This window comes from Urtica dioica, chromosome 1 (genome assembly GCF_054948205.1).
Source record: "Urtica dioica subsp. dioica isolate 48M chromosome 1, U.dioica_male_clone48M_v1_H2, whole genome shotgun sequence".
In the NCBI taxonomy this organism is placed as follows: Eukaryota; Viridiplantae; Streptophyta; class Magnoliopsida; order Rosales; family Urticaceae; genus Urtica; species Urtica dioica.
In genome coordinates this window covers 30,250,251-30,276,907 of record NC_142756.1, presented here as the reverse complement: position 1 = coordinate 30,276,907, position 26,657 = coordinate 30,250,251, and positions in this window count along the sequence as shown.

The following is a 26,657-nucleotide window of genomic DNA, read 5'->3' as shown; positions in this document are numbered from 1 at the left end:
GACCAGATACGTGCGGCGGATGCAAGCCTTTGAAACCCATTTGTAACTCGCTGCCTTTCGGCTCACGAGCTGGGCGGCGAGCGCTGCCACATTTGCGTGGCCAGGTTTCCCGTGGACGCTGGCTAGACCAGATACGTCCGGTAGACGCAAGCCTTTGAAACACATTTGTAACTCGCTGTCTTTCGGCTCACGAGCTGGGCGGCGAGCGCGGTGCCACATTTCTGTGGCCAGGTTTCCCGTGGACGCTGGCTAGACCAGATACATCCGGCGGACGCAAGCCTTTGAAACCCATTTGTAATTCGCTGCCTTTCGGCTCACGAGCTGGTCGGCGAGCGCGGTACCATATTTGTGTGGCCAGGTTTCCCGTGGACGCTGGCTAGACCAGGTACGTGCGGCGGATGTAAGCCTTTGAAACCCATTTGTAACTCGCTGCCTTTCGGCTCACGAGCTGGGCAGCGAGCGCTGCCACATTTCTGTGGCCAGGTTTCCCGTGGACGCTGGCTAGACCAGATACATCCGGCGGACGCAAGCCTTTGAAACTCATTTGTAACTCGCTGCCTTTCGGCTCACGAGCTGAGTGGCGAGCGCGGTGCCACATTTGTGTGGCCAGGTTTCCCTTGGACGCTGGGTAGACCAGATACGTCCGGCGGACGCAAGCCTTTGAAACCCATTTGTAACTCGCTGCCTTTCAGCTCACGAGCTGGGCGGCGAGCGTGGTGCCACATTTGTGTGGCCAGGTTTCCCGTGGACGCTAGCTAGACCAGATACGTCCGGCAGACGCAAGCCTTTGAAACCCATTTGTAACTCGCTGCCTTTCGGCTCACGAACTGGGTGGCGAGCGCGGTGCCACATTTGTGTGGCTAGATTTCCCGTGGACGCTGGCTAGACCAGATACGTCCGGCGGATGCAAGCCTTTGAAACCCATTTGTAACTCGCTGCCTTTCGGCTCACAAGCTGGGCGGCGAGCGCTGCCACATTTGCGTGGCCAGGTTTCCCGTGGACGCTGGCTAGACCAGATACGTCCGGCGGACGCAAGCCTTTGAAACCCATTTGTAACTCGCTGCCTTTCGGCTCACGAGCTAGGCGGCGAGCGGGGTGCCACATTTCTGTGGCCAGGTTTCCCGTGGATGCTGGCTAGACCAGATACGTCCGGCGGACGCAAGCCTTTGAAACCCATTTGTAATTCGCTGCCTTTCGGCGCACGAGCTGGGCGGCGAGCGCGCTACCATATTTGTGTGGCCAGGTTTCCCGTGGACGCTGGCTAGACCAGATACGTGCGGCGGATGCAAGCCTTTGAAACCCATTTGTAACTCGCTACCTTTCGGCTGACGAGCTGGGCGGCGAGCGCTGCAACATTTGCGTGGCCAGGTTTCCCGTGGACGCTGGCTAGACTAGATACGTCCGGCAGACGCAAGCCTTTGAAACACATTTGTAACTCGCTGTCTTTCGGCTCATGAGCTGGGCGGCGAGCGCGGTGCCACATTTCTGTGGCCAGGTTTCCCGTGGATGCTGGCTAGACCAGATACGTCCGGCGGACGCAAGCCTTTGAAACCCATTTGTAATTCGCTGCCTTTCGGCTCACGAGCTGGTCGGCGAGCGCGGTACCATATTTGTGTGGCCAGGTTTCCCGTGGACGCTGGCTAGACCAGATACGTGCGGCGGATGTAAGCCTTTGAAACCCATTTGTAACTCGCTGCCTTTCGGCTCACGAGCTGGGCAGTGAGCGCTGCCACATTTCTGTGGCCAGGTTTCCCGTGGACGCTGGCTAGACCAGATACATCCGGCGGACGCAAGCCTTTGAAACTCATTTGTAACTCGCTGCCTTTCGGCTCACGAGCTGAGTGGCGAGCGCGGTGCCACATTTGTGTGGCCAGGTTTCCCTTGGACGCTGGGTAGACCAGATACGTCCGGCGGACGCAAGCCTTTGAAACCCATTTGTAACTCGCTGCCTTTCAGCTCACGAGCTGGGCGGCGAGCGAGGTGCCACATTTGTGTGGCCAGGTTTCCCGTGGACGCTGGCTAGACCAGATACATCCGGCGGACGCAAGCCTTTGAAACCCATTTGTAACTCGCTGCCTTTCGGCTCACGAACTGGGCGGCGAGCGCGGTGCCACATTTGTGTGGATAGATTTCCCATGGACGCTGGCTAGACCAGATACGTCCGGCGGATGCAAGCCTTTGAAACCCATTTGTAACTCGCTGCCTTCCGGCTCACGAGCTGGGCGGCGAGCGCTGCCACATTTGCGTGGCCAGGTTTCCCGTGGACGCTGGCTAGACCAGATACGTCCGGCGGACGCAAACCTTTGAAACCCATTTGTAACTCGCTGCCTTTCGGCTCACGAGCTGGGCGGCGAGTGCGGTGCCACATTTCTGTGGCCAGGTTTCCCGTGGATGCTGGCTAGACCAGATACGTCCGGCGGACGCAAGCCTTTGAAACCCATTTGTAATTCGCTGCCTTTCGGCTCACGAGCTGGGCGGCGAGCGCGGTACCATATTTGTGTGGCCAGGTTTCCCGTGGACGCTGGCTAGACCAGATACGTGCGGCGGATGCAAGCCTTTGAAACCCATTTGTAACTCGCTGACTTTCGGCTGACGAGCTGGGCGGCGAGCGCTGCCACATTTGCGTGGAAAGGTTTCCCGTGGACGCTGGCTAGACCAGATACGTCCGGCAGACGCAAGCCTTTGAAACACATTTGTAACTCGCTGTCTTTCGGCTCACGAGCTGGGCGGCGAGCGCGGTGCCACATTTCTGTGGTCAGGTTTCCCGTGGACGCTGGCTAGACTAGATACGTCCGGCGGACGCAAGCCTTTGAAACCCATTTGTAATTCGCTGCCTTTCGGCTCACGAGCTCGTCGGCGAGCGCAGTACCATATTTGTGTGGCCAGGTTTCCTGTGGACGCTGGCTAGACCAGATACGTGCGGCGGATGTAAGCCTTTGAAACCCATTTGTAACTCGCTGCCTTTCGGCTCACGAGCTGGGCAGCGAGCGCTGCCACATTTGCGTGGCCAGGTTTCCCGTGGACGCTGGCTAGACCAGATACGTCCGCCGGACGCAAGCCTTTGAAACCCATTTGTAACTCGCTGCCTTTCGGCTCACGAGCTGGGCGGCGAGCGCGGTACCACATTTGTGTGGCCAGGTTTCCCGTGGACGCTGGGTAGACCAGATATGTCCGGCGGACGCAAGCCTTTGAAACCCATTTGTAACTCGCTGCCTTTCGGCTCACGAGCTGGGCGGCGAGCGCGGTGCCACATTTGTGTGGCCAGGTTTCCCTTGGACGCTGGGTAGACCAGATACGTCCGGCGGACGCAAGCCTTTGAAACCCATTTGTAACTCCCTGCCTTTCAGCTCACGAGCTGGGCGGCGAGCGTGGTGCCACATTTGTGTGGCCAGGTTTCCCGTGGACGCTGGCTAGACCAGATACGTCCGGCGGACGCAAGCCTTTGAAACCCATTTGTAACTCGCTGCCTTTCGGCTCACGAACTGGGCGGCAAGCGCGGTGCCACATTTGTGTGGCTAGATTTCCCGTGGACGGTGGCTAGACCAGATACGTCCGGCGGATGCAAGCCTTTGAAACCCATTTGTAACTCGCTGCCTTTCGGCTCACGAGCTGGGCGGCGAGCGCTGCCACATTTGCGTGGCCAGGTTTCCCGTGGACGCTGGTTAGACCAGATACGTCCGGCGGACGCAAGCCTTTGAAACCCATTTGTAACTCGCTGCCTTTCGGCTCACGAGCTGGGCGGCGAGCGCGGTGCCACATTTCTGTGGCCAGGTTTCCCGTGGATGCTGGCTAGACCAGATACGTCCGGCGGACGCAAGCCTTTGAAACCCATTTGTAATTCGCTGCCTTTCGGCTCACGAGCTGGGCGGCGAGCGCGGTACCATATTTGTGTGGCCAGGTTTCCCGTGGACGCTGGCTAGACCAGATACGTGCGGCGGATGCAAGCCTTTGAAACCCATTTGTAACTCGTTGCCTTTCGGCTCACGAGCTGGGCGGCGAGCGCTGCCACATTTGCGTGGCCAGGTTTCCCGTGGACGCTGGCTAGACCAGATACGTCCGGCAGACGCAAGCCTTTGAAACACATTTGTAACTCGCTGTCTTTCGGCTCACGAGCTGGGCGGCGAGCGCGGTGCCACATTTCTGTGGCCAGGTTTCCCGTGGACGCTGGCTAGACCAGATACGTCCGGCGGACGCAAGCCTTTGAAACCCATTTGTAATTCGCTGCCTTTCGGCTCACGAGCTGGTCGGCGAGCGCGGTACCATATTTGTGTGGCCAGGTTTCCCGTGGACGCTGGCTAGACCAGATACGTGCGGTGGATGTAAGCCTTTGAAACCCATTTGTAACTCGCTGCCTTTCGGCTCACGAGCTGGGCAGCGAGCGCTGCCACATTTGCGTGGCCAGGTTTCCCGTGGACGCTGGCTAGACCAGATACGTCCGCCGGACGCAAGCCTTTGAAACCCATTTGTAACTCGCTGCCTTTCGGCTCACGAGCTGGGCGGCGAGCGCGGTACCACATTTGTGTGGCCAGGTTTCCCGTGGACGCTGGGTAGACCAGATATGTCCGGCGGACGAAAGCCTTTGAAACCCATTTGTAACTCGCTGCCTTTCGGCTCACGAGCTGGGCGGCGAGCGCGGTACCACATTTGTGTGGCCAGGTTTCCCGTGGACGCTGGCTAGACCAGATACGTCCAGCAGACGGAAGCCTTTGAAAACCATTTGTAACTCGCTGCCTTTCGGCTCACGAGCTGGGCGGCGAGTGCTGCCACATTTGCGTGGCCAGGTTTCCCGTGGACGCTGGCTAGACCAGATACGTCCGGCGGACGCAAGCCTTTGAAACTCATTTGTAACTCGCTGCCTTTTGGCTCACGAGCTGGGCGGCGAGCGCTGCCACATTTGCGTGGCCAGGTTTCCCGTGGACGCTGGCTAGACCAGATACGTCCGCCGGACGCAAGCCTTTGAAACCCATTTGTAACTCGCTGCCTTTCGGCTCACGAGCTGGGCGGCGAGCGCGGTACCACATTTGTGTGGCCAGGTTTCCCGTGGACGCTGGGTAGACCAGATATGTCCGGCGGACGAAAGCCTTTGAAACCCATTTGTAACTCGCTGCCTTTCGGCTCACGAGCTGGGCGGCGAGCGCGGTACCACATTTGTGTGGCCAGGTTTCCCGTGGACGCTGGCTAGACCAGATACGTCCAGCAGACGGAAGCCTTTGAAAACCATTTGTAACTCGCTGCCTTTCGGCTCACGAGCTGGGCGGCGAGTGCTGCCACATTTGCGTGGCCAGGTTTCCCGTGGACGCTGGCTAGACCAGATACGTCCGGCGGACGCAAGCCTTTGAAACTCATTTGTAACTCGCTGCCTTTTGGCTCACGAGCTGGGCGGCGAGCGCTGCCACATTTGCGTGGCCAGGTTTCCCGTGAATGCTGGCTAGACCAGATACGTGCGGCGGACGCAAGCCTTTGAAACACATTTGTAACTCGCTGTCTTTCGGCTCACGAGCTGGGCGGCGAGCGCGGTGCCACATTTCTGTGGCCAGGTTTCCCGTGGATGCTGGCTAGACCAGATACGTCCGGCGGACGCAAGCCTTTGAAACCCATTTGTAACTCGCTGCCTTTCAGCTCACGAGCTGGGCGGCGAGCGCGGTGCCACATTTGTGTGGCTAGATTTCCCGTGGACGCTGGCTAGACCAGATACGTGCGGCGGATGCAAGCCTTTGAAACCCATTTGTAACTTGCTGCCTTTCGGCTCACGAGCTGGGCAGCGAGCGCTGCTACATTTGCGTGGCCAGGTTTCCCGTGGACGCTGGCTAGACCAGATACGTCCGACGGATGCAAGCCTTTGGAACCCATTTGTAACTCGCTGCCTTTCAGCTCCCGAGCTGGGCGGTGAGTGCTGCCACATTTGCGTGGCCAGGTTTCCCGTGGACGCTGGCTAGACCAGATACATCCGGCGGACGCAAGCCTTTGAAACCCATTTGTAACTCGCTGCCTTTCGGCTCACGAACTGGGCGGCGAGTGCGGTGCCACATTTGTGTGGCTAGATTTCCCGTGGACGCTGGCTAGACCAGATACGTCCGGCGGATGCAAGCCTTTGAAACCCATTTGTAACTCGCTGCCTTTCGGCTCACGAGCTGGGCGGCGAGCGCTGCCACATTTGCGTGGCCAGGTTTCCCGTGGACGCTGGCTAGACTAGATACGTCCGGCGGACGCAAGCCTTTGAAACCCATTTGTAACTCGCTGCCTTTCGGCTCACGAGCTGGGCGGCGAGCGCGGTGCCACATTTCTGTGGCCAGGTTTCCCGTGGATGCTGGCTAGACCAGATACGTCCGGCGGACGCAAGCCTTTGAAACCCATTTGTAATTCGCTGCCTTTCGGCTCACAACCTAGGCGGCGAGCGCGGTACCATACTTGTGTGGCCAGGTTTCCCGTGGACGCTGGCTAGACCAGATACGTGCGGCGGATGCAAGCCTTTGAAACCCATTTGTAACTCGCTGCCTTTCGGCTCACGAGCTGGGCGGCGAGCGCTGCCACATTTGCGTGGCCAGGTTTCCCGTGGACGCTGGCTAGACCAGATACGTCCGCCGGACGCAAGCCTTTGAAACCCATTTGTAACTCGCTGCCTTTCGGCTCACGAGCTGGGCGGCGAGCACGGTACCAAATTTGTGTGGCCAGGTTTCCCGTGGACGCTGGCTAGACCAGATACGTTCGGCAGACGCAAGCCTTTGAAAACCATTTGTAACTTGCTGCCTTTCGGCTCACGAGCTGGGCGGCGAGCGCGGTACCACATTTGTGTGGCCAGGTTTCCCGTGGACGCTGGCTAGACCAGATATGTCCGGCGGACGCAAGCCTTTGAAACCCATTTGTAACTCGCTGCCCTCCGGCTCACGAGCGGGGCGGCGAGCGCGGTACCACCTTTGTGTGGCCAGGTTTCCCGTGGACGATGGCTAGACCAGATACGTCCGGCAGACGCAAGCCTTTGAAAACCATTTGTAACTCGCTGCCTTTCGGCTCACGAGCTGGGCGGCGAGCACGGTACCAGATTTGTGTGGCCAGGTTTCCCGTGGACGCTGGCTAGACCAGATACGTCCCTCGGATGCAAGCCTTTGGAACGCATTTGTAACTCGCTGCCTTTCGACTCACGAGCTGGGCGGCGAGTGCTGCCACATTTGCGTGGCCAGGTTTCCCGTGGACGCTGGCTAGACCAGATACGTCCGGCGGACGCAAGCCTTTGAAACTCATTTGTAACTCGCTGCCTTTCGGCTCACGAGCTGGGCGGCGAGCGCGGTGCAACATTTGTGTGGCCAGGTTTCCCGTGGACGCTGGCTAGACCAGATACGTCCCTCGGATGCAAGCCTTTGGAACGCATTTGTAACTCGCTGCCTTTCGGCTCACGAGCTGGGCGGTGAGTGCTGCCACATTTGCGTGGCCAGGTTTCCCGTGGACGCTGGCTAGACCAGATACATCCGGCGGACGCAAGCCTTTGAAACCCATTTGTAACTCGCTGCCTTTCGGCTCACGAGCTGGGCGGCGAGCGCGGTACCACATTTGTGTGGCCAGGTTTCCCGTGGACGCTGGCTAGACCAGATACGTCCGGCAGACGCAAGCCTTTGAAAACCATTTGTAACTCGCTGCCTTTCGGCTCACGAGCTAGGCGGCGAGCGCGGTACCACATTTGTGTGGCCAGGTTTCCCGTGGACGCTGGGTAGACCAGATATGTCCGGCGGACGCAAGCCTTTGAAACCCATTTGTAACTCGCTGCCTTTCGGCTCACGAGCTGGGCGGCGAGCGCGGTACCACATTTGTGTGGCCAGGTTTCCCGTGGACGCTGGCTAGACCAGATACGTCCGGTAGACGCAAGCCTTTGAAAACCATTTGTAACTCGCTGCCTTTCGGCTCACGAGCTGGGCGGCGAGTGCTGCCACATTTGCGTGGCCAGGTTTCCCGTGGACGCTGGCTAGACCAGATACGTCCGGCGGACGCAAGCCTTTGAAACTCATTTGTAACTCGCTGCCTTTCGGCTCACGAGCTGGGCGGCGAGCGCTGCCACATTTGCGTGGCCAGGTTTCCCGTGGACGCTGGCTAGACCAGATACGTCCGGCGGACGCAAGCCTTTGAAACCCATTTGTAACTCGCTGCCTTTCGGCTCACGAGCTGGGCGGCGAGCGCGGTGCCACATTTCTGTGGCCAGGTTTCTCGTGGACGCTGGCTAGACCAGATACGTCCGGCGGACGCAAGCCTTTGAAACCCATTTGTAACTCGCTGCCTTTCGGCTCACGAGCTGGGCGGCGAGCGCGGTGCCACATTTGTGTGGCTTGATTTCCCGTGGACGCTGGCTAGACCATATACGTGCGGCGGATGCAAGCCTTTGAAACCCATTTGTAACTTGCTGCCTTTCGGCTCACGAGCTGGGCGGCGAGCGCTGCTACATTTGCGTGGCCAGGTTTCCCGTGGACACTGGCTAGACCAGATACGTCCGGCGGATGCAAGCCTTTGGAACCCATTTGTAACTCGCTGCCTTTCGGCTCACGAGCTGGGCGGCGAGTGCTGCCACATTTGCGTGGCCAGGTTTCCCGTGGACGCTGGCTAGACCAGATACATCCGGCGGATGCAAGCCTTTGAAACTCATTTGTAACTCGCTGCCTTTCGGCTCACGAGCTGGACGGCGAGCGCGGTGCCACATTTGTGTGGCCAGGTTTCCCGTGGACGCTGGCTAGACCAGATACGTCCGGCGGACGCAAGCCTTTGAAACCCATTTGTAACTCGCTGCCTTTCGGCTCACGAGCTGGGTGGCGAGCGTGGTGCCACATTTGTGTGGCCAAATTTCCCGTGGACGCTGGCTAGACCAGATACGTCCGGCGGACGCAAGCCTTTGAAACCCATTTGTAACTCGCTGCCTTTCGGCTCACGAACTGGGCGGCGAGCGCGGTGCCACATTTGTGTGGCTAGATTTCCCGTGGACGCTGGCTAGACCAGATACGTCCGGCGGATGCAAGCCTTTGAAACCCATTTGTAACTCGCTGCCTTTCGGCTCACGAGCTGGGCGGCGAGCGCTGCCACATTTGCGTGGACAGGTTTCCCGTGGACGCTGGCTAGACCAGATACGTCCGGCGGACGCAAGCCTTTGAAACCCATTTGTAACTCGCTGCCTTTCGGCTCACGAGCTGGGCGGCGAGCACGGTGCCACATTTCTGTGGCAAGGTTTCCCGTGGATGCTGGCTAGACCAGATACGTCCGGCGGACGCAAGCCTTTGAAACCCATTTGTAATTCGCTGCCTTTCGGCTCACGACCTGGGCGGCGAGCGCGGTACCATATTTGTGTGGCCAGGTTTCCCGTGGACGCTGGCTAGACCAGATACGTGCGGCGGATGCAAGCCATTGAAACCCATTTGTAACTCGCTGCCTTTCGGCTCACGAGCTGGGCGGCGAGCGCTGCCACATTTGCGTGGCCAGGTTTCCCGTGGACGCTGGCTAGACCAGATACGTCCGCCGGACGCAAGCCTTTGAAACCCATTTGTAACTCGCTGCCTTTCGGCTCACGAACTGGGCGGCGAGCGCGGTGCCACATTTGTGTGGCTAGATTTCCCGTGGACGCTGGCTAGACCAGATACGTCCGGCGGATGCAAGCCTTTGAAACCCATTTGTAACTCGCTGCCTTTCGGCTCACGAGCTGGGCGACGAGCGCTGCCACATTTGCGTGGCCAGGTTTCCCGTGGACGCTGGCTAGACCAGATACGTCCGGCGGACGCAAGCCTTTGAAACCCATTTGTAACTCACTGCCTTTCGGCTCACGAGCTGGGCGGCGAGCACGGTGCCACATTTCTGTGGCCAGGTTTCCCGTGGATGCTGGCTAGACCAGATACGTCCGGCGGACGCAAGCCTTTGAAACCCATTTGTAATTCGCTGCCTTTCGGCTCACGACCTGGGCGGCGAGCGCGGTACCATATTTGTGTGGCCAGGTTTCCCGTGGACGCTGGCTAGACAAGATACGTGCGGCGGATGCAAGCCATTGAAACCCATTTGTAACTCGCTGCCTTTCGGCTCACGAGCTGGGCGGCGAGCGCTGCCACATTTGCGTGGCCAGGTTTCCCGTGGACGCTGGCTAGACCAGATACGTCCGCCGGACGCAAGCCTTTGAAACCCATTTGTAACTCGCTGCCTTTCGGCTCACGAGCTGGGCGGCGAGCGCGGTACCACATTTGTGTGGCCAGGTTTCCCGTGGACGCTGGCTAGACCAGATACGTCCGGCAGACGCAAGCCTTTGAAACCCATTTGTAACTCGCTGCCTTTCGGCTCACGAGCTGGGCGGCGAGCGCTGCCACATTTGCGTGGCCAGGTTTCCCGTGGACGCTGGCTAGACCAGATACGTCCGGCGGACGCAAGCCTTTGAAACCCATTTGTAACTCGCTGCCTTTCGGCTCACGAGCTGGGCGGCGAGCACGGTGCCACATTTCTGTGGCCAGGTTTCCCGTGGATGCTGGCTAGACCAGATACGTCCGCTGACGCAAGCCTTTGAAACCCATTTGTAATTCGCTGCCTTTCGGCTCACGAGCTGGGCGGCGAGCGCGGTACCATATTTGTGTGGCCAGGTTTCCCGTGGACGCTGCGTAGACCAGATATGTCCGGCGGACGCAAGCCTTTGAAACCCATTTGTAACTCGCTGCCTTTCGGCTCACGAGCTGGGCGGCGAGCGCGGTACCACATTTGTGTGGCCAGGTTTCCCGTGGACGCTGGCTAGACCAGATACGTCCGGTAGACGCAAGCCTTTGAAAACCATTTGTAACTCGCTGCCTTTCGGCTCACGAGCTGGGCGGCGAGTGCTGCCACATTTGCGTGGCCAGGTTTCCCGTGGACGCTGGCTAGACCAGATACGTCCGGCGGACGCAAGCCTTTGAAACTCATTTGTAACTCGCTGCCTTTCGGCTCACGAGCTGGGCGGCGAGCGCTGCCACATTTGCGTGGCCAGGTTTCCCGTGGACGCTGGCTAGACCAGATACGTCCGGCGGACGCAAGCCTTTGAAACCCATTTGTAACTCGCTGCCTTTCGGCTCACGAGCTGGGCGGCGAGCGCGGTGCCACATTTCTGTGGCCAGGTTTCTCGTGGACGCTGGCTAGACCAGATACGTCCGGCGGACGCAAGCCTTTGAAACCCATTTGTAACTCGCTGCCTTTCGGCTCACGAGCTGGGCGGCGAGCGCGGTGCCACATTTGTGTGGCTTGATTTCCCGTGGACGCTGGCTAGACCATATACGTGCGGCGGATGCAAGCCTTTGAAACCCATTTGTAACTTGCTGCCTTTCGGCTCACGAGCTGGGCGGCGAGCGCTGCTACATTTGCGTGGCCAGGTTTCCCGTGGACACTGGCTAGACCAGATACGTCCGGCGGATGCAAGCCTTTGGAACCCATTTGTAACTCGCTGCCTTTCGGCTCACGAGCTGGGCGGCGAGTGCTGCCACATTTGCGTGGCCAGGTTTCCCGTGGACGCTGGCTAGACCAGATACATACGGCGGATGCAAGCCTTTGAAACTCATTTGTAACTCGCTGCCTTTCGGCTCACGAGCTGGACGGCGAGCGCGGTGCCACATTTGTGTGGCCAGGTTTCCCGTGGACGCTGGCTAGACCAGATACGTCCGGCGGACGCAAGCCTTTGAAACCCATTTGTAACTCGCTGCCTTTCGGCTCACGAGCTGGGTGGCGAGCGTGGTGCCACATTTGTGTGGCCAAATTTCCCGTGGACGCTGGCTAGACCAGATACGTCCGGCGGACGCAAGCCTTTGAAACCCATTTGTAACTCGCTGCCTTTCGGCTCACGAACTGGGCGGCGAGCGCGGTGCCACATTTGTGTGGCTAGATTTCCCGTGGACGCTGGCTAGACCAGATACGTCCGGCGGATGCAAGCCTTTGAAACCCATTTGTAACTCGCTGCCTTTCGGCTCACGAGCTGGGCGGCGAGCGCTGCCACATTTGCGTGGACAGGTTTCCCGTGGACGCTGGCTAGACCAGATACGTCCGGCGGACGCAAGCCTTTGAAACCCATTTGTAACTCGCTGCCTTTCGGCTCACGAGCTGGGCGGCGAGCACGGTGCCACATTTCTGTGGCAAGGTTTCCCGTGGATGCTGGCTAGACCAGATACGTCCGGCGGACGCAAGCCTTTGAAACCCATTTGTAATTCGCTGCCTTTCGGCTCACGACCTGGGCGGCGAGCGCGGTACCATATTTGTGTGGCCAGGTTTCCCGTGGACGCTGGCTAGACCAGATACGTGCGGCGGATGCAAGCCATTGAAACCCATTTGTAACTCGCTGCCTTTCGGCTCACGAGCTGGGCGGCGAGCGCTGCCACATTTGCGTGGCCAGGTTTCCCGTGGACGCTGGCTAGACCAGATACGTCCGCCGGACGCAAGCCTTTGAAACCCATTTGTAACTCGCTGCCTTTCGGCTCACGAACTGGGCGGCGAGCGCGGTGCCACATTTGTGTGGCTAGATTTCCCGTGGACGCTGGCTAGACCAGATACGTCCGGCGGATGCAAGCCTTTGAAACCCATTTGTAACTCGCTGCCTTTCGGCTCACGAGCTGGGCGACGAGCGCTGCCACATTTGCGTGGCCAGGTTTCCCGTGGACGCTGGCTAGACCAGATACGTCCGGCGGACGCAAGCCTTTGAAACCCATTTGTAACTCACTGCCTTTCGGCTCACGAGCTGGGCGGCGAGCACGGTGCCACATTTCTGTGGCCAGGTTTCCCGTGGATGCTGGCTAGACCAGATACGTCCGGCGGACGCAAGCCTTTGAAACCCATTTGTAATTCGCTGCCTTTCGGCTCACGACCTGGGCGGCGAGCGCGGTACCATATTTGTGTGGCCAGGTTTCCCGTGGACGCTGGCTAGACAAGATACGTGCGGCGGATGCAAGCCATTGAAACCCATTTGTAACTCGCTGCCTTTCGGCTCACGAGCTGGGCGGCGAGCGCTGCCACATTTGCGTGGCCAGGTTTCCCGTGGACGCTGGCTAGACCAGATACGTCCGCCGGACGCAAGCCTTTGAAACCCATTTGTAACTCGCTGCCTTTCGGCTCACGAGCTGGGCGGCGAGCGCGGTACCACATTTGTGTGGCCAGGTTTCCCGTGGACGCTGGCTAGACCAGATACGTCCGGCAGACGCAAGCCTTTGAAACCCATTTGTAACTCGCTGCCTTTCGGCTCACGAGCTGGGCGGCGAGCGCTGCCACATTTGCGTGGCCAGGTTTCCCGTGGACGCTGGCTAGACCAGATACGTCCGGCGAACGCAAGCCTTTGAAACCCATTTGTAACTCGCTGCCTTTCGGCTCACGAGCTGGGCGGCGAGCACGGTGCCACATTTCTGTGGCCAGGTTTCCCGTGGATGCTGGCTAGACCAGATACGTCCGGCGGACGCAAGCCTTTGAAACCCATTTGTAATTCGCTGCCTTTCGGCTCACGAGCTGGGCGGCGAGCGCGGTACCATATTTGTGTGGCCAGGTTTCCCGTGGACGCTGGGTAGACCAGATATGTCCGGCGGACGCAAGCCTTTGAAACCCATTACTAACTCGCTGCCTTTCGGCTCACGAGCTGGGCGGCGAGCGCGGTACCACATTTGTGTGGCCAGGTTTCCCGTGGACGCTGGCTAGACCAGATACGTCCGGTAGACGCAAGCCTTTGAAAACCATTTGTAACTCGCTGCCTTTCGGCTCACGAGCTGGGCGGCGAGTGCTGCCACATTTGCGTGGCCAGGTTTCCCGTGGACGCTGGCTAGACCAGATACGTCCGGCGGACGCAAGCCTTTGAAACTCATTTGTAACTCGCTGCCTTTCGGCTCACGAGCTGGGCGGCGAGCGCTGCCACATTTGCGTGGCCAGGTTTCCCGTGGACGCTGGCTAGACCAGATACGTCCGGCGGACGCAAGCCTTTGAAACCCATTTGTAACTCGCTGCCTTTCGGCTCACGAGCTGGGCGGCGAGCGCGGTGCCACATTTCTGTGGCCAGGTTTCTCGTGGACGCTGGCTAGACCAGATACGTCCGGCGGACGCAAGCCTTTGAAACCCATTTGTAACTCGCTGCCTTTCGGCTCACGAGCTGGGCGGCGAGCGCGGTGCCACATTTGTGTGGCTTGATTTCCCGTGGACGCTGGCTAGACCATATAGGTGCGGCGGATGCAAGCCTTTGAAACCCATTTGTAACTTGCTGCCTTTCGGCTCACGAGCTGGGCGGCGAGCGCTGCTACATTTGCGTGGCCAGGTTTCCCGTGGACACTGGCTAGACCAGATACGTCCGGCGGATGCAAGCCTTTGGAACCCATTTGTAACTCGCTGCCTTTCGGCTCACGAGCTGGGCGGCGAGTGCTGCCACATTTGCGTGGCCAGGTTTCCCGTGGACGCTGGCTAGACCAGATACATCCGGCGGATGCAAGCCTTTGAAACTCATTTGTAACTCGCTGCCTTTCGGCTCACGAGCTGGACGGCGAGCGCGGTGCCACATTTGTGTGGCCAGGTTTCCCGTGGACGCTGGCTAGACCAGATACGTCCGGCGGACGCAAGCCTTTGAAACCCATTTGTAACTCGCTGCCTTTCGGCTCACGAGCTGGGTGGCGAGCGTGGTGCCACATTTGCGTGGCCAAGTTTCCCGTGGACGCTGGCTAGACCAGATACGTCCGGCGGACGCAAGCCTTTGAAACCCATTTGTAACTCGCTGCCTTTCGGCTCACGAACTGGGCGGCGAGCGCGGTGCCACATTTGTGTGGCTAGATTTCCCGTGGACGCTGGCTAGACCAGATACGTCCGGCGGATGCAAGCCTTTGAAACCCATTTGTAACTCGCTGCCTTTCGGCTCACGAGCTGGGCGGCGAGCGCTGCCACATTTGCGTGGACAGGTTTCACGTGGACGCTGGCTAGACCAGATACGTCCGGCGGACGCAAGCCTTTGAAACCCATTTGTAACTCGCTGCCTTTCGGCTCACGAGCTGGGCGGCGAGCACGGTGCCACATTTCTGTGGCCAGGTTTCCCGTGGATGCTGGCTAGACCAGATACGTCCGGCGGACGCAAGCCTTTGAAACCCATTTGTAATTCGCTGCCTTTCGGCTCACGACCTGGGCGGCGAGCGCGGTACCATATTTGTGTGGCCAGGTTTCCCGTGGACACTGACTAGACCAGATACGTGCGGCGGATGCAAGCCATTGAAACCCATTTGTAACTCGCTGCCTTTCGGCTCACGAGCTGGGCGGCGAGCGCTGCCACATTTGCGTGGCCAGGTTTCCCGTGGACGCTGGCTAGACCAGATACGTCCGCCGGACGCAAGCCTTTGAAACCCATTTGTAACTCGCTGCCTTTCGGCTCACGAACTGGGCGGCGAGGGCGGTGCCACATTTGTGTGGCTAGATTTCCCGTGGACGCTGGCTAGACCAGATACGTCCGGCGGATGCAAGCCTTTGAAACCCATTTGTAACTCGCTGCCTTTCGGCTCACGAGCTGGGCGACGAGCGCTGCCACATTTGCGTGGCCAGGTTTCCCGTGGACGCTGGCTAGACCAGATACGTCCGGCGGACGCAAGCCTTTGAAACCCATTTGTAACTCGCTGCCTTTCGGCTCACGAGCTGGGCGGCGAGCACGGTGCCACATTTCTGTGGCCAGGTTTCCCGTGGATGCTGGCTAGACCAGATACGTCCGGCGGACGCAAGCCTTTGAAACCCATTTGTAATTCGCTGCCTTTCGGCTCACGACCTGGGCGGCGAGCGCGGTACCATATTTGTGTGGCCAGGTTTCCCGTGGACGCTGGCTAGACAAGATACGTGCGGCGGATGCAAGCCATTGAAACCCATTTGTAACTCGCTGCCTTTCGGCTCACGAGCTGGGCGGCGAGCGCTGCCACATTTGCGTGGCCAGGTTTCCCGTGGACGCTGGCTAGACCAGATACGTCCGCCGGACGCAAGCCTTTGAAACCCATTTGTAACTCGCTGCCTTTCGGCTCACGAGCTGGGCGGCGAGCGCGGTACCACATTTGTGTGGCCAGGTTTCCCGTGGACGCTGGCTAGACCAGATACGTCCGGCAGACGCAAGCCTTTGAAACCCATTTGTAACTCGCTGCCTTTCGGCTCACGAGCTGGGCGGCGAGCGCTGCCACATTTGCGTGGCCAGGTTTCCCGTGGACGCTGGCTAGACCAGATACGTCCGGCGGACGCAAGCCTTTGAAACCCATTTGTAACTCGCTGCCTTTCGGCTCACGAGCTGGGCGGCGAGCACGGTGCCACATTTCTGTGGCCAGGTTTCCCGTGGATGCTGGCTAGACCAGATACGTCCGGCGGACGCAAGCCTTTGAAACCCATTTGTAATTCGCTGCCTTTCGGCTCACGAGCTGGGCGGCGAGCGCGGTACCATATTTGTGTGGCCAGGTTTCCCGTGGACGCTGCGTAGACCAGATATGTCCGGCGGACGCAAGCCTTTGAAACCCATTTGTAACTCGCTGCCTTTCGGCTCACGAGCTGGGCGGCGAGCGCGGTACCACATTTGTGTGGCCAGGTTTCCCGTGGACGCTGGCTAGACCAGATACGTCCGGTAGACGCAAGCCTTTGAAAACCATTTGTAACTCGCTGCCTTTCGGCTCACGAGCTGGGCGGCGAGTGCTGCCACATTTGCGTGGCCAGGTTTCCCGTGGACGCTGGCTAGACCAGATACGTCCGGCGGACGCAAGCCTTTGAAACTCATTTGTAGCTCGCTGCCTTTCGGCTCACGAGCTGGGCGGCGAGCGCTGCCACATTTGCGTGGCCAGGTTTCCCGTGGACGCTGGCTAGACCAGATACGTCCGGCGGACGCAAGCCTTTGAAACCCATTTGTAACTCGCTGCCTTTCGGCTCACGAGCTGGGCGGCGAGCGCGGTGCCACATTTCTGTGGCCAGGTTTCTCGTGGACGCTGGCTAGACCAGATACGTCCGGCGGACGCAAGCCTTTGAAACACATTTGTAACTCGCTGCCTTTCGGCTCACGAGCTGGGCGGCGAGCGCGGTGCCACATTTGTGTGGCTTGATTTCCCGTGGACGCTGGCTAGACCATATACGTGCGGCGGATGCAAGCCTTTGAAACCCATTTGTAACTTGCTGCCTTTCGGCTCACGAGCTGGGCGGCGAGCGCTGCTACATTTGCGTGGCCAGGTTTCCCGTGGACACTGGCTAGACCAGATACGTCCGGCGGATGCAAGCCTTTGGAACCCATTTGTAACTCGCTGCCTTTCGGCTCACGAGCTGGGCGGCGAGTGCTGCCACATTTGCGTGGCCAGGTTTCCCGTGGACGCTGGCTAGACCAGATACATACGGCGGATGCAAGCCTTTGAAACTCATTTGTAACTCGCTGCCTTTCGGCTCACGAGCTGGACGGCGAGCGCGGTGCCACATTTGTGTGGCCAGGTTTCCCGTGGACGATGGCTAGACCAGATACGTCCGGCGGACGCAAGCCTTTGAAACCCATTTGTAACTCGCTGCCTTTCGGCTCACGAGCTGGGTGGCGAGCGTGGTGCCACATTTGTGTGGCCAAATTTCCCGTGGACGCTGGCTAGACCAGATACGTCCGGCGGACGCAAGCCTTTGAAACCCATTTGTAACTCGCTGCCTTTCGGCTCACGAACTGGGCGGCGAGCGCGGTGCCACATTTGTGTGGCTAGATTTCCCGTGGACGCTGGCTAGACCAGATACGTCCGGCGGATGCAAGCCTTTGAAACCCATTTGTAACTCGCTGCCTTTCGGCTCACGAGCTGGGCGGCGAGCGCTACCACATTTGCGTGGACAGGTTTCCCGTGGACGCTGGCTAGACCAGATACGTCCGGCGGACGCAAGCCTTTGAAACCCATTTGTAACTCGCTGCCTTTCGGCTCACGAGCTGGGCGGCGAGCACGGTGCCACATTTCTGTGGCAAGGTTTCCCGTGGATGCTGGCTAGACCAGATACGTCCGGCGGACGCAAGCCTTTGAAACCCATTTGTAATTCGCTGCCTTTCGGCTCACGACCTGGGCGGCGAGCGCGGTACCATATTTGTGTGGCCAGGTTTCCCGTGGACGCTGGCTAGACCAGATACGTGCGGCGGATGCAAGCCATTGAAACCCATTTGTAACTCGCTGCCTTTCGGCTCACGAGCTGGGCGGCGAGCGCTGCCACATTTACGTGGCCAGGTTTCCCGTGGACGCTGGCTAGACCAGATACGTCCGCCGGACGCAAGCCTTTGAAACCCATTTGTAACTCGCTGCCTTTCGGCTCACGAACTGGGCGGCGAGCGCGGTGCCACATTTGTGTGGCTAGATTTCCCGTGGACGCTGGCTAGACCAGATACGTCCGGCGGATGCAAGCCTTTGAAACCCATTTGTAACTCGCTGCCTTTCGGCTCACGAGCTGGGCGACGAGCGCTGCCACATTTGCGTGGCCAGGTTTCCCGTGGACGCTGGCTAGACCAGATACGTCCGGCGGACGCAAGCCTTTGAAACCCATTTGTAACTCACTGCCTTTCGGCTCACGAGCTGGGCGGCGAGCACGGTGCCACATTTCTGTGGCCAGGTTTCCCGTGGATGCTGGCTAGACCAGATACGTCCGGCGGACGCAAGCCTTTGAAACCCATTTGTAATTCGCTGCCTTTCGGCTCACGACCTGGGCGGCGAGCGCGGTACCATATTTGTGTGGCCAGGTTTCCCGTGGACGCTGGCTAGACCAGATACGTGCGGCGGATGCAAGCCATTGAAACCCATTTGTAACTCGCTGCCTTTCGGCTCACGAGCTGGGCGGCGAGCGCTGCCACATTTGCGTGGCCAGGTTTCCCGTGGACGCTGGCTAGACCAGATACGTCCGCCGGACGCAAGCCTTTGAAACCCATTTGTAACTCGCTGCCTTTCGGCTCACGAGCTGGGCGGCGAGCGCGGTACCACATTTGTGTGGCCAGGTTTCCCGTGGACGCTGGCTAGACCAGATACGTCCGGCAGACGCAAGCCTTTGAAACCCATTTGTAACTCGCTGCCTTTCGGCTCACGAGCTGGGCGGCGAGCACGGTGCCACATTTCTGTGGCCAGGTTTCCCGTGGATGCTGGCTAGACCAGATACGTCCGGCGGACGCAAGCCTTTGAAACCCATTTGTAATTCGCTGCCTTTCGGCTCACGAGCTGGGCGGCGAGCGCGGTACCATATTTGTGTGGCCAGGTTTCCCGTGGACGCTGGGTAGACCAGATATGTCCGGCGGACGCAAGCCTTTGAAACCCATTACTAACTCGCTGCCTTTCGGCTCACGAGCTGGGCGGCGAGCGCGGTACCACATTTGTGTGGCCAGGTTTCCCGTGGACGCTGGCTAGACCAGATACGTCCGGTAGACGCAAGCCTTTGAAAACCATTTGTAACTCGCTGCCTTTCGGCTCACGAGCTGGGCGGCGAGTGCTGCCACATTTGCGTGGCCAGGTTTCCCGTGGACGCTGGCTAGACCAGATACGTCCGGCGGACGCAAGCCTTTGAAACTCATTTGTAACTCGCTGCCTTTCGGCTCACGAGCTGGGCGGCGAGCGCTGCCACATTTGCGTGGCCAGGTTTCCCGTGGACGCTGGCTAGACCAGATACGTCCGGCGGACGCAAGCCTTTGAAACCCATTTGTAACTCGCTGCCTTTCGGCTCACGAGCTGGGCGGCGAGCGCGGTGCCACATTTCTGTGGCCAGGTTTCTCGTGGACGCTGGCTAGACCAGATACGTCCGGCGAACGCAAGCCTTTGAAACCCATTTGTAACTCGCTGCCTTTCGGCTCACGAGCTGGGCGGCGAGCGCGGTGCCACATTTGTGTGGCTTGATTTCCCGTGGACGCTGGCTAGACCATATACGTGCGGCGGATGCAAGCCTTTGAAACCCATTTGTAACTTGCTGCCTTTCGGCTCACGAGCTGGGCGGCGAGCGCTGCTACATTTGCGTGGCCAGGTTTCCCGTGGACACTGGCTAGACCAGATACGTCCGGCGGATGCAAGCCTTTGGAACCCATTTGTAACTCGCTGCCTTTCGGCTCACGAGCTGGGCGGCGAGTGCTGCCACATTTGCGTGGCCAGGTTTCCCGTGGACGCTGGCTAGACCAGATACATCCGGCGGATGCAAGCCTTTGAAACTCATTTGTAACTCGCTGCCTTTCGGCTCACGAGCTGGACGGCGAGCGCGGTGCCACATTTGTGTGGCCAGGTTTCCCGTGGACGCTGGCTAGACCAGATACGTCCGGCGGACGCAAGCCTTTGAAACCCATTTGTAACTCGCTGCCTTTCGGCTCACGAGCTGGGTGGCGAGCGTGGTGCCACATTTGCGTGGCCAAGTTTCCCGTGGACGCTGGCTAGACCAGATACGTCCGGCGGACGCAAGCCTTTGAAACCCATTTGTAAATCGCTGCCTTTCGGCTCACGAACTGGGCGGCGAGCGCGGTGCCATATTTGTGTGGCTAGATTTCCCGTGGACGCTGGCTAGACCAGATACGTCCGGCGGATGCAAGCCTTTGAAACCCATTTGTAACTCGCTGCCTTTCGGCTCACGAGCTGGGCGGCGAGCGCTGCCACATTTGCGTGGACAGGTTTCCCGTGGACGCTGGCTAGACCAGATACGTCCGGCGGACGCAAGTCTTTGAAACCCATTTGTAACTCGCTGCCTTTCGGCTCACGAGCTGGGCGGCGAGCACGGTGCCACATTTCTGTGGCCAGGTTTCCCGTGGATGCTGGCTAGACCAGATACGTCCGGCGGACGCAAGCCTTTGAAACCCATTTGTAATTCGCTGCCTTTCGGCTCACGACCTGGGCGGCGAGCGCGGTACCATATTTGTGTGGCCAGGTTTCCCGTGGACGCTGACTAGACCAGATACGTGCGGCGGATGCAAGCCATTGAAACCCATTTGTAACTCGCTGCCTTTCGGCTCACGAGCTGGGCGGCGAGCGCTGCCACATTTGCGTGGCCAGGTTTCCCGTGGACGCTGGCTAGACCAGATACGTCCGCCGGACGCAAGCCTTTGAAACCCATTTGTAACTCGCTGCCTTTCGGCTCACGAACTGGGCGGCGAGGGCGGTGCCACATTTGTGTGGCTAGATTTCCCGTGGACGCTGGCTAGACCAGATACGTCCGGCGGATGCAAGCCTTTGAAACCCATTTGTAACTCGCTGCCTTTCGGCTCACGAGCTGGGCGACGAGCGCTGCCACATTTGCGTGGCCAGGTTTCCCGTGGACGCTGGCTAGACCAGATACGTCCGGCGGACGCAAGCCTTTGAAACCCATTTGTAACTCGCTGCCTTTCGGCTCACGAGCTGGGCGGCGAGCACGGTGCCACATTTCTGTGGCCAGGTTTCCCGTGGATGCTGGCTAGACCAGATACGTCCGGCGGACGCAAGCCTTTGAAACCCATTTGTAATTCGCTGCCTTTCGGCTCACGACCTGGGCGGCGAGCGCGGTACCATATTTGTGTGGCCAGGTTTCCCGTGGACGCTGGCTAGACAAGATACGTGCGGCGGATGCAAGCCATTGAAACCCATTTGTAACTCGCTGCCTTTCGGCTCACGAGCTGGGCGGCGAGCGCTGCCACATTTGCGTGGCCAGGTTTCCCGTGGACGCTGGCTAGACCAGATACGTCCGCCGGACGCAAGCCTTTGAAACCCATTTGTAACTCGCTGCCTTTCGGCTCACGAGCTGGGCGGCGAGCGCGGTACCACATTTGTGTGGCCAGGTTTCCCGTGGACGCTGGCTAGACCAGATACGTCCGGCAGACGCAAGCCTTTGAAAACCATTCGTAACTCGCTGCCTATCGGCTCACGAGCTGGGCGGCGAGCACGGTACCACATTTGTGTTGCCAGGTTTCCCGTGGACGCTGGCTAGACCAGATACGTCCCTCGGATGCAAGCCTTTGGAACGCATTTGTAACTCGCTGCCTTTCGGATCACGAGCTGGGCGGCGAGTGCTGCCACATTTGCGTGGCAGGTTTCCCGTGGACGCTGGCTAGACCAGATACGTCCGGCGGACGCAAGCCTTTGAAACTCATTTGTAACTCGCTGCCTTTCGGCTCACGAGCTGGCCGGCGAGCGCGGTGCAACATTTGTGTGGCCAGGTTTCCCGTGGACGCTGGCTAGACCAGATATGTCCGGCGGACGCAAGCCTTTAAAACCCATTTCTATCTCGCTGCCTTTCGGCTCACGAGCTGGGCGGCGAGCGCGGTACCACATTTGTGTGTCCAGGTTTCCCGTGGACGCTGGCTAGACCAGATACGTCCGGCAGACGCAAGCCTTTGAAAACCATTTGCAACTCGCTGCCTTTCGGCTCACGAGCTGGGCGGCGAGCGCGGTACCACATTTGTGTGGCAAGGTTTCCCGTGGACGCTGGCTAGACCAGATATGTCCGGCGGATGCAAGCCTTTGGAACCCATTTGTAACTCGCTGCCTTTCGGCTCACGAGCTGGGCGGCGAGTGCTGCCACATTTGCGTGGCCAAGTTTCCCGTGGACGCTGGCTAGACCAGATACGTCCGGCGGACGCAAGCCTTTGAAACTCATTTGTAACTCGCTGCCTTTCGGCTCACGAGTTAGGCAGCGAGCACGGTGCCACATTTGTATGGCCAGGTTTCCCTTGGACGCTTGCTAGACCAGATACGTCCGGCGGACGCAAGCCTTTGAAACCCATTTGTAACTCGCTGCCTTTCGGCTCACGAGCTGGGCGGCGAGCGTGGTGCCACATTTGTGTGGCCAGGTTTCCCGTGGACGCTGGCTAGACCAGATACGTCCGGCGGACGCAAGCCTTTGAAACCCATTTGTAACTCGCTGCCTTTCGGCTCACGAACTGGGCGGCGAGCGCGGTGCCACATTTGTGTGGCTAGATTTCCCGTGGACGCTGGCTAGACCAGATACGTCCGGCGGATGCAAGCCTTTGAAACCCATTTGTAACTCGATGCCTTTCGGCTCACGAACTGGGCGGCGAGCGCTGCCACATTTGCGTGGCCAGGTTTCCCGTGGACGCTGGCTAGACCAGATACGTCTGGAGGACGCAAGCCTTTGAAACCCATTTGTAACTCGCTGCCTTTCGGCTCACGAGCTGGGCGGCGAGCGCGGTGCCAAATTTTTGTGGCCAGGTTTCCCGTCGAAGCTGGCTAGACCAGATACGTCCGGCGGACACAAGCCTTTGAAACCCATTTGTAATTCGCTGCCTTTCGGCTCACGAGCTGGGCGGCGAGCGCGGTACCACATTTGTGTGGCCAGGTTTCCCGTGGACGCTGGCTAGACCAGATACGTCCGGCAGACGCAAGCCTTTGAAAACCATTCGTAACTCGCTGCCTATCGGCTCACGAGCTGGGCGGCGTGCACGGTACCACATTTGTGTTGCCAGGTTTCCCGTGGACGCTGGCTAGACCAGATACGTCCCTCGGATGCAAGCCTTTGGAACGCATTTGTAACTCGCTGCCTTTCGGATCACGAGCTGGGCGGCGAGTGCTGCCACATTTGCGTGGCAGGTTTCCCGTGGACGCTGGCTAGACCAGATACGTCCGGCGGACGCAAGCCTTTGAAACTCATTTGTAACTCGCTGCCTTTCGGCTCACGAGCTGGCCGGCGAGCGCGGTGCAACATTTGTGTGGCCAGGTTTCCCGTGGACGCTGGCTAGACCAGATATGTCCGGCGGACGCAAGCCTTTAAAACCCATTTCTATCTCGCTGCCTTTCGGCTCACGAGCTGGGCGGCGAGCGCGGTACCACATTTGTGTGTCCAGGTTTCCCGTGGACGCTGGCTAGACCAGATACGTCCGGCAGACGCAAGCCTTTGAAAACCATTTGCAACTCGCTGCCTTTCGGCTCACGAGCTGGGCGGCGAGCGCGGTACCACATTTGTGTGGCAAGGTTTCCCGTGGACGCTGGCTAGACCAGATATGTCCGGCGGATGCAAGCCTTTGGAACCCATTTGTAACTCGCTGCCTTTCGGCTCACGAGCTGGGCGGCGAGTGCTGCCACATTTGCGTGGCCAAGTTTCCCGTGGACGCTGGCTAGACCAGATACGTCCGGCGGACGCAAGCCTTTGAAACTCATTTGTAACTCGCTGCCTTTCGGCTCACGAGTTAGGCAGCGAGCACGGTGCCACATTTGTATGGCCAGGTTTCCCTTGGACGCTTGCTAGACCAGATACGTCCGGCGGACGCAAGCCTTTGAAACCCATTTGTAACTCGCTGCCTTTCGGCTCACGAGCTGGGCGGCGAGCGTGGTGCCACATTTGTGTGGCCAGGTTTCCCGTGGACGCTGGCTAGACCAGATACGTCCGGCGGACGCAAGCCTTTGAAACCCATTTGTAACTCGCTGCCTTTCGGCTCACGAACTGGGCGGCGAGCGCGGTGCCACATTTGTGCGGCTAGATTTACCGTGGACGCTGGCTAGACCAGATACGTCCGGCGGATGCAAGCCTTTAAAACCCATTTGTAACTCGATGCCTTTCGGCTCACGAACTGGGCGGCGAGCGCTGCCACATTTGCGTGGCCAGGTTTCCCGTGGACGCTGGCTAGACCAGATACGTCTGGAGGACGCAAGCCTTTGAAACCCATTTGTAACTCGCTGCCTTTCGGCTCACGAGCTGGGCGGCGAGCGCGGTGCCAAATTTTTGTGGCCAGGTTTCCCGTGGACGCTGGCTAGACCAGATACGTCCGGCGGACACAAGCCTTTGAAACCCATTTGTAATTCGCTGCCTTTCGGCTCACGAGCTGGGCGGCGAGCGCGGTACCATATTTGTGTGGCCAGATTTCCCGTGGACGCTTGCTAGACCAGATACGTGCGGCGGATGCAAGCCTTTGAAACCCATTTGTAACTCGCTGCCTTTCGGCTCACGAGCTGGGCGGCGAGCGCTGCCACATTTGTGTGGCCAGGTTTCCCGTGGACGCTGGCTAGACCAGATACGTCCGCCGGACGCAAGCCTTTGAAACCCATTTGTAACTCGCTGCCTGTCGGCTCACGAACTGGGCGGCGAGCGCGGTGCCATATTTGTGTGGCTAGATTTCCCGTGGACGCTGGCTAGACCAGATACGTCCGGCGGATGCAAGCCTTTGAAACCCATTTGTAACTCGCTGCCTTTCGGCTCACGAGCTGGGCGGCGAGCGCTGCCACATTTGCGTGGCCAGGTTTCCCGTGGACGCTGGCTAGACCAGATACGTCCGGCGGACGCAAGCCTTTGAAACCCATTTGTAACTCGCTGCCTTTCGGCTCACGAGCTGGGCGGCGAGCACGGTGCCACATTTCTGTGGCCAGGTTTCCCGTGGATGCTGGCTAGACCAGATACGTCCGGCGGACGCAAGCCTTTGAAACCCATTTGTAATTCGCTGCCTTTCGGCTCACGACCTGGGCGGCGAGCGCTGTACCATATTTGTGTGGCCAGGTTTCCCGTGGACGGTGGCTAGACCAGATACGTGCGGCGGATGCAAGCCATTGAAACCCATTTGTAACTCGCTGCCTTTCGGCTCACGAGCTGGGCGGCGAGCGCTGCCACATTTGCGTGGCCAGGTTTCCCGTGGACGCTGGCTAGACCAGATACGTCCGCCGGACGCAAGCCTTTGAAACCCATTTGTAACTCGCTGCCTTTCGGCTCACGAGCTGGGCGGCGAGCGCGGTACCACATTTGTGTGGCCAGGTTTCCCGTGGACGCTGGCTAGACAAGATACGTCCGGCAGACGCAAGCCTTTGAAACCCATTTGTAACTCGCTGCCTTTCGGCTCACGAGCTGGGGGGCGAGGGCTGCCACATTTGCGTGGCCAGGTTTCCCGTGGACGCTAGCTAGACCAGATACGTCCGGCGGACGCAAGCCTTTGAAACCCATTTGTAACTCGCTGCCTTTCGGCTCACGAGCTGGGCGGCGAGCACGGTGCCACATTTCTGTGGCCAGGTTTCCCGTGGATGCTGGCTAGACCAGATACGTCCGGCGGACGCAAGCCTTTGAAACCCATTTGTAATTCGCTGCCTTTCGGCTCACGACCTGGGCGGCGAGCGCGGTACCATATTTGTGTGGCCAGGTTTCCCGTGGACGCTGGCTAGACCAGATACGTGCGGCGGATGCAAGCCATTGAAACCCATTTGTAACTGGCTGCCTTTCGGCTCACGAGCTGGGCGGCGAGCGCTGCCACATTTGCGTGGCCAGGTTTCCCGTGGACGCTGGCTATACCAGATACGTCCTCCGGACGCAAGCCTTTGAAACCCATTTGTAACTCGCTGCCTTTCGGCTCACGAGCTGGGCGGCGAGCACGGTGCCACATTTCTGTGGCCAGGTTTCCCGTGGATGCTGGCTAGACCAGATACGTCCGGCGGACGCAAGCCTTTGAAACCCATTTGTAATTCGCTGCCTTTCGGCTCACGACCTGGGCGGCGAGCGCGGTACCATATTTGTGTGGCCAGGTTTCCCGTGGACGCTGGCTAGACCAGATACGTGCGGCGGATGCAAGCCATTGAAACCCATTTGTAACTGGCTGCCTTTCGGCTCACGAGCTGGGCGGCGAGCGCTGCCACATTTGCGTGGCCAGGTTTCCCGTGGACGCTGGCTATACCAGATACGTCCTCCGGACGCAAGCCTTTGAAACCCATTTGTAACTCGCTGCCTTTCGGCTCACGAGCTGGGCGGCGAGCACGGTGCCACATTTCTGTGGCCAGGTTTCCCGTGGATGCTGGCTAGACCAGATACGTCCG